Consider the following 18,150-nt stretch of genomic DNA (forward strand, 5'->3'; position numbering starts at 1 on the left):
CTGCACCAACTTGATGGGGGACTTTGGTCTCCCTTGTGCCTTCACTCCTAGTTTTTCCTCCTAGGAGAAAGTGTGAAAATATTCCTGTAGGATCCGATCCACGATGTTTGCATCCATCATAATTGTTCTTTTCAAAAATTGCGAAAGACAGGACAAGCGCTAGCTAAGCTAGTACCTAGTTACCTAAGCTAGTTAGAACAACTAACGTTAGCCTACAGTACAGGGCTACTACACGAGGTCAAGATCAAAAATGCAAATATAAAGAACAATAAAGTTGAACAATAAAGAGCCTAACAGATTAATTAATTCATTATAATATTTACAATATATATACAAGAACCACCAAAAACTACTATAGTAATCATTAACTTATCTCAGGCTCATCTCTTTTTCTTATGTTATCTTATCTTTCACCATGCTTCAAATGCCAAAAAGCATGATGAAGATTGGAGAACAAGTCAGTATTCAAGGGTTTCACGTCATTTGAGTGGCGCGTCACACCACCATCTTAAGGACCAACGGATGCCAAGATGCCTTCGTTCTGTTGTGCTGTGGGTTGTGACCACAAAAAGTCACAAACAAATGGATTACAATTTTACAGAATCCCTAAAAACCATGATGGTCGAAATAAATGGATCGCAGCGATCAAAAGGGACCACTGGATTCCCACAGAACAGTCCAGGCTATGCAGTGAGCACTTTGTTTCGGGTAAGTAGCTGACGTTAGCTAGCTGGCTACCGCGTTAGCTTCATAGCCTTGTAACAAGACAGTCTTGTTGCAAGGCTAGCTAGCTTCATAGATGTGTCCTGTGCACTGATGCTAATATGACATTTATCAACAGACTGTCACTTACCCTTCCTGTAAAGACGAACAGTCTTTTCATTTTTACATGATTCATTTTGACGTCCTTTACCCATCCTGCGGTGAAGTAGCGGTAGGCTTCAGTGCTTTTGAAGGCTTTCGGGGCTTCACCTGAGTATGGCGAAGGATTGTGGATGAGGTACACGTAAACGTCGTGAAACGTAAAATTATGAAGATCTATAGCAGACTGAAGTGGGGTTAATTGGTCTTTGGATAGAAGATAAGGATCCAATTCTAAAAACTCGATTTTTTGCAGATAACGCTGCTTCTCCTCTGTGGTTAAGCGAGCGATTCTGGACAGTCTTTCAAACTTGCCGGGGACCGCGGTCCTCAACATGGCGCTCATAACAAAAAAAAACCACGTGACTGAAATCCATGAATAGGATCCGAAAGGCTGAACTGGTGTTCTCTGATTGGTGAAATAGGTGTCAGCCAGTTTCAGGTCGAGGAAAGAGATGAAGCATTGCTTCACTGGGTGGGCATTAAAACGCGTCATAAACCATAGTTGTCCAATCAACAACGTGTAAGGTACTTTTTCAATTTAAATTCACTTACATTGGGTTAGTGAAGCAGAACACTCCCCTGTGTCACCTGAGGAGGACACTGTGTTGCACAATACCCACGACACACCTTTTTTAAACTGTGACACTTTTTTTTGTTTGATTCACAGAGGAAATAGTCATTCCAATGAAATGTTGACATTTTAAAAATGTGTGTGTTATGATTTTTTTTTTTTTTTTTTTTGGTGAAGCATTGTGTTACCTGTTGTCTTATAGAAACCTCCTCTCTCCTTGTGGTGTAGATGCAAATGTGCTACCATATCTGCAGTGTTGTTGCTGGCATGAGGGTGCACAGTTTTACAAATCTTTAAAATAATTTGTTTTTCATCCAGTCTTTGACTTGTTTTCATATTTAAGTAGAAAAAAAACCCTGCAAGACTTGAACAGAGCCAGCACATCCTCAAACTCCAACTTAGTTTCGCTAGTTATATTGTGGCATACCTTGCTTGCTCTGCGTGTTTGGCTTGCCTTGCAGCCAAGCTCAAGAGGAAACAGACATACGGGAGCAGAGACTATCTGAAGTGGTGCCACCTTTTGGGTAAAATATGTGAGGAATTTCTTGTAAATATATTAAACTGAATCTCATGATATACTAACAGAGCCATGTTTTGTCTCACCATTATTTTGCTGCAAAATTCAGTACAACAATATTTTGTCTCATGCCTGCCTTACAGTGTCTCTTCACGGAGGACCAGACCTCTGTGGGTGGTTAACCTCATCAACTTGCCCCTCCCTGGGAGCTCCCAGCTCCAAATGTCACTCCCCAGTGTGACTGGCCAATAAGGCTTCCCCATATACATTATTAAATCCAGAAACATATTATTAATACTCCTCCCCCACTCATCTCCATTCCCCCCCCCCCTTTCTTTTGCTCTCGTACTGACTAATCCATACTCGGCTGGATACCTCTTCGCCGCATTATCAAGTTCATTGCTGTATTTCTTTTTTCCCATTCTGTGTCCAATGCATGCTGTTTCTAGACACATTTTCATATCCATTTTTTCTTTTTCTTTCACAGTATCAGTTTTCACAGGGATATAGTTAAGAAAGGCTCTGAGGGGAAGTCAATGCAGAGTTTACCTAGGCCTGGATGCATTTAATTGCACCAGTTCAGTTGCCCTTTTTCCTAGATCTTGGCCTATGCTGGACACAGAGAGAGCAGGTGTCAAGTTGGTGTCAAGCAAGTGAGTCAACACCCTATGAATATCTTCCCTTGTTCCACTTTTCATTCAAGTCCAAAGTGCACTGAAATTATTTTCTTTACAATACCCATTAAAAAAATGGAACAAGGTGGACATTTCTTCATATTGTAGAGCAATTTCATAGTGAATTTGCTTCCAGCAAAAGAAATACAGTTTAGTTAGGCTCCATTTGGCCACATTTGGTTAGGCATGCTAGCTGCACATCAGGGAAGTGAGGTTGGCTGGAGTTTCTTTTTGGTGTCTTATCTGTAGTTTGTTGTTCCATCAAAATGCGTGTGTTTCAACTTTTGCATTCTGTTCCAGATAAAAGCTCATGTTCGGCTAATATACTTTGTTATTGTTATCTTATGGACATTGTTGGGAATCATTGCGATACTGTGAATACTACCATAAGAAGAGAGCTAAAGCCTACCATAAAAAAACCAAACAATAGGTGTATGTCTGTCTTTGTATACCAGTCAACAACATGAGGCAACTGTAGGATATCATTTGGGACTCACATAACTTGCATGAGATTTAAAGGGATAATATTTGTAGGCATAACATTTTCTAAACACTGCACTGGTTGACAGCATCAGATTTCATTGTAGAAATAAAGTCAATGCATCTTTCCCAAGTTTACATTAAGCCAGAATCCATTTGAGTCTTGACGGCATTGTTGCAACCACCAACCCAGAGATAGCAGTGAGAAGGTTTTAATTTTGACCCAATAAGAGGATTACCATTCTCTTATTATGTAGTCCTTATACAGACTGGATTCTGACTTCCATGGTTGTTGCCAAGACCTCTTTTCATTAGAGAAGTAACTGTTGCCCATTTCATTGCATATACAGTGCATCTGGAAAGTATTCACACCCCTTCACTTTCCCCACATTTTGTTATGTTACAGCCTTATTCCAAAATGGATTAAATTCCTTTTTTGGTTTGTAGAAATTTTTGCAAATTTATTAAAAATAAAAAACTGAAATATTGCATGTACATAAGTATTCACACCCTTTGCTATGACACTCAAAATTGAGCTCAGGTTCATCCTGTTTCCACTGATCATCCTTGAGATGTTTCTACATCTTGATTGGAGTCCACCTGTAGTAAATTCAATTGATTGGACATGATTTGGAAAGGCACACACCTGTCTATATAAGGTCCCACTGTTGACAGTGCAGGTCAGAGCAGAAACCAAGCCATGAAGTCAAAGGAATTGTCTGTGGACCTCCGAGACAGGATTGTATCAAGGCACAGATCTGGGGAAGGGTACAAAAAAAATTTCTACAGCCTTGAAGGTCCCGAAGAGAACAGTGGTCTCCATCATTCGTAAATGGAAGAAGTTTGGCTCCACCAGGACTCTTGCTAGAGCTGGCTGCCCAGCCAAACTGAGCAATCGGGGGAGAAGGTCCTTGGTCAGGGAGGTGACTAAGAACCCGATGGTCACTCTGACAGAGCTCCAGCGTTCCTCTGTGAAGATGGGAGAACCTTCCAAAAGGACAACCATCTCTGCAGCACTCCACCAATCAGCTCTTTATGGTAGAGTGGCCAGACGGAAGCCTCTGCTCAGTAAAAGGCACATGACAGCCCGCTTGGAGTTTGCCAGAAAGCACCTAAAGGACTCTCAGACCATGAGAAACAAGATTCTCTGGTCTGATGAAACCAAGATTGAACTCTTTGGCCTGAATGCCAAACATCACATCTGAAGGAAACCCGGCACCTCTCATCACCTTGCTAATGCCATCTCTACAGTGAAGCATGGTGGCTGCAGCATCATGCTGTGGGGATGTTCTTCAGTGGCAGGAACTGGGAGACTAGTCAAGATCGCGGGAAAGATGAATGGAGCAAAGTACAGAGAGATCCTTGATGAAAACCTGCTCCAGAGCACTCAGGACCTCAGACTGGGGTGAAGGTTTACCTTTCAACACGACAACGACCCTAAGCACACAGCCAAGACAACGAAGGAGTGGCTTCGGGACAAGTTTGTGAATGTCCTTGAGTGGCCCAGCCAGAGCCCAGATTTGAACCCCATTGAACATCTCCGGAAAGACCTGAAAATAGCTGTGCAGCGACGCTCCCCATCTAACCTTACAGAGCTCTAGAGGATCTGCGAAGAAGAATGGGAGAAATACCCCAAATATAGGTGTTCCAAGCTTGTAGCTTCATACCCAAGAAGACTTGAGGTTGTAATCGCTGCCAAGGATGCCTCAACCAAGTACTGAGTAAAGGGTGTGAATACTTATGTACATGCAATATTTCAGTTTTTTATTTTTAATAAATTTGCAAAAATTTCTACAAAACCTTTTTCACTTTGTCATTATGGGGTATTGTGTGTAGATTAATGAGGGGAAAAAAAGGAATTTAATCCATTTTGGATTAAGGCTGTAACATAACAAAATATGGGGAAAGTGAAGGGGTGTGAATACTTTCCGGATGCCCTGTACATTCATGCTCAAATATGTGGTGACGGGCATGGGTGCAAGTCCATGAATACTCGTATGGCATCCAGCACTTTACCTGTGCCCCCATCCATAGCAGTAGTGGTTGTGTCAGGAAGGGCATCTGACATAAAATTTTGCCAAATCAATATGCGGACTGACAAAACCACACCAGATCAGTTGAGGCTCCATACCGGATCAGTCAAAGCCTGGGTTAACAACGGCCGCTGGTGCTGTGCCTACTGATGGAAACTATAAAATCCTCTGTGGTGACCCCTGAGAAACAGGGAATAAGCCGAAAGAAGAAAAGGACTGTTTTGGATGAGACTCCTCACTCCTCCATATTTCAATACTTTGCGCAGCATTTGTAACATTTTCAACAAATCATATATATTCTTTAATAAGCTGTATTTGATTTGTAAAAAAAGAGGAAGCATTATTATTTATTTATTTTATCCCCCCCCTTTTTTTTTTTTTCAAAATTGTACTTGGCCAATTACTCCACTCTTCCGAGCTGTCCCGGCCATTGCTCCATCCCCTCTACCGATCCGGGGAGGGCTGCTGACTAACACATGCCTCCTCCAATACATGTGGAGTCGCCAGCCACTTCTTCTCACCTGACAGTGAGGAGTTTCGCCAGAGGGACGTAGTGCATGGGAGGATCACGCTATTCACCCCAGTTCCCCCTCCTTCCTCGAACAGGCCTGACCAGAGGGGGTGCTCGTGCAGCGATCAGGATGCATACCCACATCTGGCTTCCCACCCGCAGACACTGCCAGTTGTATCTGTAGTGACGCCCGACCAAGTTGGAGGTAACACATGGATTTGAACTGACGATCCCCGTGTTGGTAGTTAACAGAATAGACTGCTACGCTACCCGACGTCCCACTCTAAAGATTTTTTAATCTTTACATTTTTTGTACAACTCTTATAACTCTCGTCATGTTAAGACAAGAGGGTAATGAACGTAATGCACGTGGGATTGTAGAATATTCTATACTTGTTCTTTCTTTTTTGTTTGTTTGTTTGTTTGGGGTTTGTTTTTTTTTGTGGATTTCTCACACCCACTATGTCCAGTTGCTAGATCAAGAAACGTTTGAATGCAGTTTGTGATTTTCCTAGCTCAACTGAGAGTACAAGAGCAAGAGTATTATGATGAAATTTTGTAAGAGGAAAGAAAGATAAAACACATTCCCCACCAAGAATTTTCCACCACCCCAGACTTCTCTACCACACTTGGACCTATACAGTATTTATAATGTATTAACTCTATGATCCATCCAGGGGATTGAAAATGGATCTAGAGAATTCTTATACTTTACATTAAGTCCTTTCGTGAACTGACCTGGTCAAACGGCTTTCATACTAATTTCATTAATTCTACTTTGGAGCAAAGAGACAGAATCCATTTTGGAGCGTGGGTAAAAAATAAAGTTACACATGAACTGTCAGTGGGTGTAGTTTTCTATGTGCATGTGCTCTCTGGCTCCACAGTGCACACAGAACAAAATACAAAATAATTAGATTTATTACTGTAACATTCCTCTTTTAATTTTGGTTAATTTAGTTATTTGTCGCTCATTTATGTACATGCATTTGACGACCTTGTTTGAAACAAAGTGAGAAAGAATTAGTGTGTGTGTGTGTGTGTGAGAGAGAGAGAGAGAGAGAGAGAGAGAGAGAGAGAGAGAGAGAGAGAGAGAGAGAGAGAGAGAGAGAGAGAGAGAGAGAGAGAGAAAGAGAGAGAGAGACAGAGAGAGAGCGAGAGCGAGAGCGAGAGAGCGAGAGCAGATAGGGTAAGAGTGTGTTTGGGTATGTGTAACTTGTTTTTAATAAAGCAGCCACTCCGTGAGAGACCATGGAGGTGTCATGCATATCTTTCATGTGTTAATAAAGCCAGTGGATCCTATTCTAATTAAGAGGAGGAGGGAAAGGAGTAGACGCCACGGTCCCAAAGGACTCAACATAATATCTTGGGGGACATTCATTTACCTATTGTGGTGCAGCCACAGTGGCCTGTTGCCAGTCATCCACTGGACAAACGAAGCAAGCAAATAAAAGGCCTAAGTCCAAACCTGCCCTTGTTCATGCCCATTCTGTATCCTCTCATTTAAACTTTGAGTTGTTTTTTTTAGGCAGGGCAGATTTTATTTTGTTTTTTTAGGCAAGGCAGATTTTGAATGTGACTTGCGCACGAGCCTACATTACTTGTGTGCTAGGAGATAGTTGAGTTTGAGCAGGCATGCCTGCCACTATTTTGTCTTTAAATAATAACAATGTTCCGATTCAATAAACCTGATACTTTGAACATTACAAAGTGGTAGGGGGTTATGTGTGCATGCTTATGTGAAAGTGTGGGGTAGCCAGGCGAGGGGTTGTCAGACTGATGACCTGCTTCAAACAAGGGGACACTGTCCTCACAGATGCCAGACTTTGACAATAACATTCTGAATTTGCATGACTGGCAGTCAAGCACTCTTACTCAATGACTGAGCTGAATCTTCAGTGCTTTGTAGTGGTGCTGGAGCAATTCTTCATGCCAAGCGCAATATAACAACATGCTGTCAGCATGTGAAACAATAGTATGTTGGGTTTTTTTCTCATAAAACATATTTTGAGGTATATCACAGAAAGTTGAAACAGTTCATCTGGACACAACTCATCTAAGTGACCTCTTCAGTCTCAACTGACTGCAGGTATCCCCACCCCACAGTTACAATGGCCATGTGTACTGTTCACAGAGATTTGGGAATAGTTGCAATCACAGCATTGTCAGATGGCGACAGATGGATGTTAGGCCCCCATCCTTGGTTCAGGAACGGTCGTTCCCTCTTCACATAGATGGCCTCTTTGACTCCCCATTCAAACCAGCGTTCCTATGAACGATCTCCCCCATTGTATCTGGTCAGTTACCCCACTTTTCTGAGCCATCCCGGTCGGTCCTCCACCTCCTCTGCTGATCCAGGTAAGGCTGCAGACTATCACATGCCTCCTCCAATACATGTGGAGTCGCCAGCCGCTTCTTTTCACCTTACAATGAGGGGTTTTGCCAGGTGGATGTAGCGCATGGCAGGATTACGCTATTCCCCCCAGGCGCTAGTGCAGTGACCAGGACACATGCCCACATCCGGCTTCCCACCCGCAGACACAGCCAATTGTGTCTGTAGGGACGCCCGACGAAGCTGGAGGTAACACAGAGATTCGATCCAGCGATCTCCGTGTTGGTAGGCAACGGAATAGACCACTGTGCTACCCGGACACCCACAAATCCATATATTTTGAGGTATACTTGAGGTATTTTGTGATAAAATTAACATTTTCAGTGATTGCAAGGTGTTTTGGTCAGAGTGGCCATTGGCTTAAGAATATTTTTTTTCCCATTCAATATACTGCAGTGTGTGGATATTTTTATTCTCACCAAAACAAGTCGACTCAGGACAGCTCAGTGAATCAAACCTTTGGGCGTTTGGAGTATTTTGAGTTTATGGCACATTTGGTAGATGATTCATGTGGTGCATTCAATAGTCCAGCAGTGGATCAACGTTTCATTGGGACACTACATATTCATTTAAGCTTATCTAAATAGCCTATCTAAATACACAAGCCAGTGCATTCTTAGTGCCGGTCCGAAGCCCGGATAAATGGGGATGGTTGCATCAGGAAGGGCATGTGGCGTAAAATCTTTGCCAAATCAAATATGCGGATCGTAAATAAGATTTACACACCAGATCGGTCGAGGCCCGGGTTAACAATGACCGCCACTGGTATTGTTAATCAGCAGGGTGCCAGTGGAAACTATGCTACTGTTGAACGAAGGAGAAGGAGAGGGGGAAGGCATGTCCAGAGGCAGCAAGAGAGGAGGAAGGGTAGGAGTGTGGAGGTGAGAGTCGGAACTTTGAATGTTGGCGCTATGACTGGTAAAGGGAGACAGCTGGCTGATATGATAGAAAGAAGAAAGGTAGGCATGCTGTGTGTGCAAGAGACCAGGTGGAAGGGGAGTAAGGCTAGGAGTATCGGAAGTGGGTTCAAACTCTTCTACCATGGTGCGAATGGGAGGAAAAATGGGGTAGGTGTGATTCTGAAGGAAGAGTATGTCAAGGTGGTGAAGAGAGTGTCAGACAGAGTGATGAGTATGAAGCTGAAAATCGAAGGTGTATTGCTGAATGTTATCAGCGCATATGCCCCGCCAGTTGGGTGTGAGATGGAAGAGAAAGACGAATTCTGGAGTGAGTTGGATGATGTGGTGGAGAGGGTACCCAAGGGGGAGAGAGGGGTGATTGGAGCAGACTTCAATGCACGTGTTGGTGAAGGGAACAGAGGTGATGAGGAGGTAATGCGTAGGTATGGTGTCAAGGAGAGAAATGTGGAAGGACAGATGGTAATGGATTTTGCGAAAAGGATGGAAATGACTGTGGTGAATACATATTTCAAGAAGAGCGAGGAACACAGGGTGACGTACAAGAGTGGAGGAAAGTGCACACAGGTGGGCTATATCTTACGTAGAAGGCGTGCTCTAAAAGGGATTGGAGACTGCAAGGTTGTGACAGGGGAGAATGTAGTGAGGCAACATTGGATGGTGGTCTGTAGGATGACTTTGGAGACCAGGAAGAGGAAGCCAGTGAAGGCAGAGCCGAAGATCAAATGGCGGAAGTTGAAGAAGGGAGACTGTTGTGTGGAGTTCAGGGAGGAGTTAAGACAGGTGCTGGGTGGTAGTGAAGAGTTGCCGTATGGCTGGGCAGCCACTGCAGAAATAGTGAGGGAGACAGCTAGGAAGGTACCTGCTGTGTCATCAGGACAGAGGAAGGAAGACAAGGAGACTTGGTGGTGGAATGAGGAAGTACAGCAAATTATACAGAGGAAGAGGTTGGCAAAGAAGACGTGGGATAGTCAGAAAGATGAAGAAAGTAGATAGGAGTACAAGGAGATGCAGCGTAAAGCAAAGAGAGAGGTGGCAAAGGCAAAGGAAAAGGTGTATAGTGAGTTGTATGAGAGGTTAGACACTAAGGAAGGAGAAAAGGACTGTGCCAATTGGCTAAACAGAGGGACTGAGCTGGGAAGGATGTGCAGCAAGTTAGGGTGATCAAGGATAGAGATGGAAATGTGCTGACAAGCGAGGAGAGTGTGCTGAGAAGGTGGAAGCAGGGGCTGATGAATGAAGAAAATGAGAGAGAGAGAAGGTTGGATGATGTGGGGATAGTGAATCAGGAAGTACAGTGGATTAGCAAGGAGGAAGTGAGGGAAGCTATGATGAGGATGAAGAGTGGAAAGGCAGTTGGTCCTGATGACATACCTGTGGAGGCATGGAGATGTTTAGGAGAGATGGCAGTGGGGTTTTTAACTAGATAGTTTAACACAATCTTGGAAAGTGAGAGGATACCTGGGGAGTGGAGAAGAAGCATACTGGTACCAATTTTCAAGAATAAGGGTGATGTGCAGAACTGTAGCAACTACAGAGGTATAAAGTTGATCAGCCACAGCATGAAGAAATGGGAAATAGTAATAGAAGCTAGGTTAAGAGGAGAGGTGATGATTAGCGAGCAGCAGTATGGTGTCATGCCACGAAAGAGCACCACAGATGCGATGTTTGCTTTGTGAATGTTGATTGAGAAGTATAGAGAAGGCCAGAAGGAGTTACATTGTGTCTTTGTAGATTTAGAGAAAGCATACGATAGGGTGCTGAGAGAGGAAGTGTGGTATTGTGTGAGGAAGTCGGGAGTTGCAGAGAAGTATGTAGGAGTGGTGCAGGATATGTATGAGGGAAGTGTGACAATGGTGAGGTGTGCGGTTGGAATGACAGATGGGTTCAAAGTGGAGGTGGGATTACATCAAGGATTAGCTCTGAGCCCTTTCTTGTTTGTAATGGTGATGGACAGGTTGACAGACGAGATCAGGCAGGAGTCTTCGTGGACGATGATGTTTGCGGATGACATTGTGATCTGTAGCGAGAGTAGGGTGCAGGTTGCGGAGAGCCTGGAGAGGTAGAGTTATGCACTGGAGAGGAGAGGAATGAAAGTCAATAGGAGCAAGACAGAATACCTATGCGTGAATGAGAGGTAGGACAGTGAAATGGTTAGGATGCAAGGAGTAGAGGTGACGAAGGCATATGAGTTTCAATACTTGGGGTCAACTGTCCAAAGTAATGGGGAGTGCAGAAGAGAGTGCAGGCAGGGTGGAGTGGGTGGAGAAGAGGAGTGATTTGCGACAGAAGGGTACCAGCAAGAGTTAAAGGAAAGGTTTACAAGGTGGTTGTGAGACCAGCTATGCTATATGGTTTGGAGACAGTGGGACTGACGAAAAGGCAGGAGGCAGAGCTGGAGGTGGCAGAGTTGAAGATGCTGTTTTTCATTGGGAGAGACGAAGAAGGACAGGATTAGGATTGATTATATTAGAGGGACTGCTCATGTTGGACGGTTTGGAGACAAAGCAAGAGAGGCAAGATTGAGATGGCTTGGACATGTGTGGAGGAGAGATGCTGGATATATTGGGAGAAGGATGCTGAATATGGACCTGCCAGGGAAGAGGAAAAGAGGAAGGCCAAAGACGAGGTTTATGGATGTGGTGAGGGAAGACATGCAGGTGGCTGGTGTGACAGAGGAAGACATGCAGAAGACAGGAAGAAAAGGAAATGGATGATCCACTGTGGTGACCCCTAACAGGAGCAGCCGAAAGTAGTAGTAGTTGATTTAATGTATCTCCCTAATCTGTCATTTAAAAATGGGAAAAATTTAATCATATTGTGGGCGGCACGGTGGCACAGTGGTTAGCGCAGTCGCCTCACAGCAAGAAGGTCCTAGCTTCCAACCTCGGGTTTGTCTAACCTTGGGGGGTCATCTCAGGTCGTCCTCTGTGTGGAGTTTGCATGTTCTCCTCGTGTCTGCATGGATTTCCTCCGGTTTCCTCCCACAGTCCAAAGACATGTAGGTCAGGTGAATCGGCCATACTAAATTCTCACTGGGTGTGAATGTGTCGGCCCTGTGATGGTCTAGCGGTCTGTCCAGGGTGTCTCCCCACCTGCCACCCAATGACTACTGGGACAGGCTCCCACAACCCTACGTAGGATAAGCAGTTTGGATAATGGATGGATTAATTATATTTTTGTTGACAAAGTTAGTAAGATGACTATTGAATGTGACAGTTAAAAGTCTGATCAAGGCAGTAACATATTTGTTGTTCACCAAAACTGTATTGTTTCCTTGAATTTATTGCTTCATGTACTGTTAAGTGTGAGTTCAGCTATCTTATTCAACTTGTAAATGAGTCAATGTCACGTCAAGACCTGACCTGTTTACTTATGTTTAGTACATTCTAGGTTTGGAATCATAATGTATCGCTGGTGTTAGACAATTTGTCCTACCTTGTCCTCTATCATAGTACAAATTTGTAGCAACAGTAACCCTAACTTGTGTATGCACAGTAACACTCTGTGTGTGTGTGTGTGTGTGTGTGTGTGTGTGTGTGTGTGTGTGTGTGTGTGTGTGTGTGTGTGTGTGTGTGTGTGTGTGTGTGTGTGTGTGTGTGTGTGTGTGTGTGTGTGGTGTTCCTGGCTGGTGAGTCCAACAACACACATGAGCTGAAGTAGGTAAGTTTGATGGAGCCTGTCTTGGCTGGAGTACTTCAGTGTTACGGTCCTCTGAGTTTATTACTTTTATTTTCAAGGGAATATCACATCACTTATTGAGATTAAATTTTTCATATCATTGATGCTTGCCACCAGTCCATCCATTAGCATTGGTGTTAAAATAAAACCACTTTTTACTCATGACGAGTGATGAATCTGACACTTCCAAGCGAGGACAGGCTGTGTCTCCGCATGTGTATACGTTCTGTATATTTCCATTTGCTCACCATAAACAATTTCTGTGTATCAGTAGCCAAATGTTAGAGTGTAAAAATCAACTGGATAGTTGATGCACAAAAAGAGGTCCTACAGCTTGTGACTATTTTATTCAGAGGGAATATATATATATATAACTTTTTTAAAAGAAACACTCAATGGTAGGAAAAGTGCTCAACAAATATGGAACAAAATAATCTAGTGAGTTAAGTAAATTCTTTATGAGACAGTACAAGCCTGTTTCATGCCATAAGCAATCATCAGCTGTGAATAAAACTAGTCCAGGAAACGGCATCTGTCTCATAAAGAATTTACCCCACTAACTGGATTATATATGTATATATATATATATATATATATATATATATATATATATATATATATATATATATATATATATATATATAGGGACGGCTGGTATAAATGGGCTAACAGGGCGAAGGCCTCCCTATCTTTTAAAATAAAGATGAGAAAATTATTGTTAAAAAACATTAGAAAAGATTATTATACATTTTGGTGGAACCTAAGAGCAGCAACAGCACCACATAGTCACAAGAAAAAAACCCCAATTTCAATGAAGTTGGGACGTTGTGTAAACCGTGAATAAAAACAGAATACAATGATTTGCAAATCCTTTTCGACCTATATTCAATTGAATACGCTACAATGACAAGATACTGTAATGTGCATGGATTAGTAGACACGCTGGCCACTGGCTGGCGGGTCTGACCATTTAGTCTAGCGGTTAGCGATTTCTCCTGCGGTGCGGGCGATACGGCTTCGCCTCCCGGCCGCGGCAGTTCCTGTGGTTGCGTTGGCCCACGAATTCGCTGCAATACTTAATGTTCAAACTAATAAACTTTATTGTTTTTTTGCAAATATTCACTCATTTTGAATTTGATGCCTGCAACACATTCCAAAGAAGCTGGGACAGGGGCAACAAAAGACCGGGGAAGTTGAGGAATGCTCAAAAAACACCTGTTTGGAACATTCCACAGGTAAACAGATTAATTGGAAAAAGGTGATGTAATGATCTGTGCCCTCTGGCTATGTTAACTTATAACAGTAATAAAGCAAGGACGACTTCTCTCGTGCTGGGTGTTTATTCACCGACCGGATTCCGACTGACGTTGTTACGTACATCACGTGACTTTGTTGTGGCGCTACGGAAAGCCGTAAGGGACATTAGCAAATCAAATATTACTAGCAAATATTACATCTCCCTTTTTCTGAAAAGTGCTGCTTTCTCTGCAGAGATACAGACCACGTTGAGCACGTTTATAAGCGAATACAATCTTAATAAGAAAGAATATGAAAGTGGAACTCTTATATAACTGGACTGCAACAAAGTAGTGTAAAACATTTCCTTCACTGTCTAAATGTGACACCGTAATAATAACATTTCATCTTTTTTTTGTCATTTCATTACTGGTAACTGCAAACAGCAGGTAGGTACACAAGGTAAGTGAACGCTGTAAATATTTCTTTTCAAAACATAGCAGGTATAGTACAGGTTGGTGTAAAATTCTCTCTTTTTTAACATTCATAAGTCAAGGATTTGTCTTGGTTTGATCGTGCGACCTGACCTCGTGGTGTAACCAGGCTGTGTGTCTAGTTGTCGCTGATTGTTCGTGTCTGGAGGTTCAGCATGCTCTTGTTGATGGGCTTGTGTGTTGTTGTTAGCGCTGGTAACAGTCTGCTGTGAAGTGTGTGTGTGTGTAGTGTGAGTGTTCACTCTGCTTTGTCGCAGGTGTTGACGGTTGCGTTGGTAGATCTGACCTTCTTTGGTTTGGATGTGGTAGCTCCTGTCTGTGTTCGCTGGTCTTTCCACAGTTGCAGGTCTACAGGATCCATCCTCCTGCCGGAAGCGGATTGGTGTGCCTGCGGGCAGGTGGGGCAGAGGTTTGGCTGTTCGGTTGTAGTATGCCTGCTGGCGCTGTTGACATACCTCTCTCCTTTTGTGAACATCCTCCTGACTGGCGATCTGTGGCTGCAGGTGTTTTGCTGTTGATGAGAGAATGGACCGCAGCCTCCGACTCATCAGTAGCTGTGCCGGTGATTTCAGGTTGTCCACCGGTGTGTTGCGATACTCCAGTAAGCTCATGTAGGGGTCTTTGTTCTCAGCTTTGGCTTTGTCCAGGATGCGTTTGGCCGTCTGGACAGTCTTCTCGGAGAGGCCGTTGCTCTGTGGGTAGTGGGGGCTTGTGGTGGTGTGTGAGAAACCCCATGTCTGTGAGAAGTTGCGGAACTCACCAGAGCTGTAGCACGGACCGTTGTCACTGATGATAGTCTCGGGGATTCCGTGTCGAGCCATTGCTGCTTTCAGCTTCATGATGACGGCAGATGAGGTGCAGCTGTAAAGTCTCTCTAGCTCGAAGAATCTGGAGTAGTAGTCCACAGTGACTATGAAGTCCTGTGAGTTCCATGTGAATAGGTCTGTGCCTATCACTTGCCACGGCCGCTCGGGTATGGCTTGTGACATCATTGGTTCCTTTGCATTTGCGCTGCGCCGTTCTTGGCATATGCTGCAGTCTGCTACCGCATCCTCGATCTGTTTCCCCATGCCAGGCCAGAACAGTAAGTCTCTTGCTCAGCATTTGCTTTTTTCCACGCCAAGGTGGCTGGCATGGATGCGCTGTATCATGTCCTTGCGAAGCTTTTGGGGGACAATGATTCTCTCACCTTTGAACAGGATACCGTCCATTTCTGAGATTTCTGCTCTGTGGTTCCAGTATTCCTGGATGCTGGGCGGGCACTTTTTCTTTGTGTCTGGCCAGCCAGTGAGTGTGGCTCGTCTGAGTGCGGTGAGCTGTGGATCTTGTGCTGTTTCCTGCTTGATTTCTGTGAGTCTTGTGTCGCTCACAGGGATGTTGCTGAGGACTGTGTGCACTTGGGCCTCCATCCCTTCCTGTAGGTCACTGTCGTGGTGTTCTATTGACTTGCGTGACAGTGTGTCGGCCACCGGTATGTCCTTACCGGGGCGGTGGATGATTTGGATGTCGTATTTTTGGAGCGCCAGGATCATCCGTTGCAGCCGGGGTGGTGCTGCTGCCAGTGGCTTTTTTAGTATTGCCTCCAGAGGCTTGTGGTCTGACTCCACAATCACTTTTCGTCCGTACATGTACTCGTGGAACCTCTTGCAGCCGAAGACCACAGCGTAGAGCTCCTTCTCTATCTGTGCGTAGTTTTCTTCAGTGCTGTTGAGTGACTTGGACGCATAGGCAATTGGTTTGCCATCTTGGAGCATGACAGCCCCAAGGCCACTTTTGGATGCATCCACTTGGAGTCGCAGCTCTTTCTGCGGGTCGAAATATGAGAGTACTGGACCTGGGTGCTGTGTAATGCGATTCTTCATCTCTTGGAACACCTTGTCGTGGACTGCATCCCACACAAACTCACTGTCCTGTTTCAGAAGCTGTCTGAGGGGTGAGTTTATCTGTGAGAGGTGTGGAGCGAATCTGGCGAGGTAGTTGATCATGCCGAGGACTGTCTCCAGCTCTGCTTTGTTCTGTGGGGGTTGCATGTCCTTGACCGCCTTCACCTTGTGTGGGTCTGGTTGGATGCCTTCGTGTGAGAGCGTGTGGCCGAAGTAGCGTACCTCGGACACGCATATGTGACACTTGTCGGGGTTGAGCCTCACCCCTCGCTCCCTTGTGCGCTTCAGCATCGCTCTGAGACGCTGGTCATGTTCCTCTTTAGTCTTGCCGAACACTAGTATGTCGTCCACTATGGCCGTCACACCGTCCAATCCTTCATATGTTTCATCCACGCGTCTCTGGAACTCGTCTTGAGCGGACACGATTCCGAATGGCAGTCTGAGGAAACGATACCTGCCAAACACTGTGTTAAATGTCGTCAACATTGAGGATTCAGTGCTCAGTTTGATGGCCCAATAGCCTGACCGCGCGTCTAACACGCTAAAGTACTCAGCTCCAGCGAGCTTTGTGGTGGCGTCCTCCAGCATGGGGAGGGGGTAGTGAGGTCGTTGTATCACTTTGTTAAGAGCTCTGGGGTCTAAACACACTCTAAGTTTGCCTGTCTTTGGCTTCTCAACAATGACGAGTGCGTTCACCCATTCTGTGGGTTCTCTTACCTTACAGATTATGCCGCCTTTCTCCATGCTGTCAAGCTCGTCCCTCAGTTTGCTGCGTAGGGCGATGGGGATTCTGCGTGGCGGGCAGACGACCGGCGTTGCATCTGGTGTGACGCGGAAGGTGCACTCGCCTGGGAACTCTCCTATTCCCTGGAAAACGTCTGCATACTCATCCATTATGCTCTGTGATGTGACATTGTTTTCCTCGCTCACAGCCATCACTATTTTTACCAAGTTTAGGTCATGGCATGTTTTCATTGTCATGACTGGTGGGGCGTTTGTGTCAATGACGTAAAAGTCCAGCATCATTGCATTGTCTCTGTACTTACATTTGAGTTTGCATGTGCCTTTCACGCTCAGCGCGCCTCCTCCATATTCAGTGAGTCTGTGTATTGCTGGGTTCAGTGTCACATTTTTGAACAGCGCCTGGAACAGGTTGGTGGGAATAGTATTGGCCTGTGCCCCAGTGTCTAGTTTAAACTTTACCTTTTGTGGAGGTGTGCCAATTCCAACCTCTACGTAAGCCTGCTCGTTGCTTTTTCCGTTGTTCTCTATTGAGACGCAGTCTATATACAGCTCTGTCTGTTCTCCCACAGCGGTGCTCTCCACTGTAATGTTGTCGAAGTACAGTTCTTCCTGCTCTCTGTCAGTGGTGTACTCTTCTGGGTTCTCGCCGACGGCATGTACTGTGCCGCGGTAGTACTTTGTCCCTGGGAGCTAGACTTGCATACTTTAGCAAAATGATTGAGCTTCTTGCATTTAATGCATTGTTTACCCTTAGCTGGGCAAGTGGCTTTAGCGCCGTGTAGCCCTCCACAACAGCTACACGCCCTGGCGGCGGTGCTAACGTTACCCTCCCTTTGTCTGAAGTTAGCGTTAGCTGCTTTGGGTGCGTTCGGTTTGTAAGTCTTTCTGCCTATTGCGTGCACCGTTTCATGTGTGCTGCCCTGGCCCATAAACTTTAGCTGTTGCTTTGCTAGCTCGTGTGAGCGGGCTACATCTATGGCTTTTTCTAGCGTTAGCTCAGCTCCCTGGCTAAGTAGCTTTTCTCTCACTCTGGGTGAGTTGGTGGCAAACACGATGCGGTCCCTGACCATCTCGTCGGCATTTGGGTAGCCACAGTCTTTGACTAGGAGCTTTAGCTCAGTTACAAATTGTTCGAAGGATTCACTCTCTCCCT

Source organism: Lampris incognitus, chromosome 4 (genome assembly GCF_029633865.1).
Source record: "Lampris incognitus isolate fLamInc1 chromosome 4, fLamInc1.hap2, whole genome shotgun sequence".
In the NCBI taxonomy this organism is placed as follows: domain Eukaryota; kingdom Metazoa; phylum Chordata; class Actinopteri; order Lampriformes; family Lampridae; genus Lampris; species Lampris incognitus.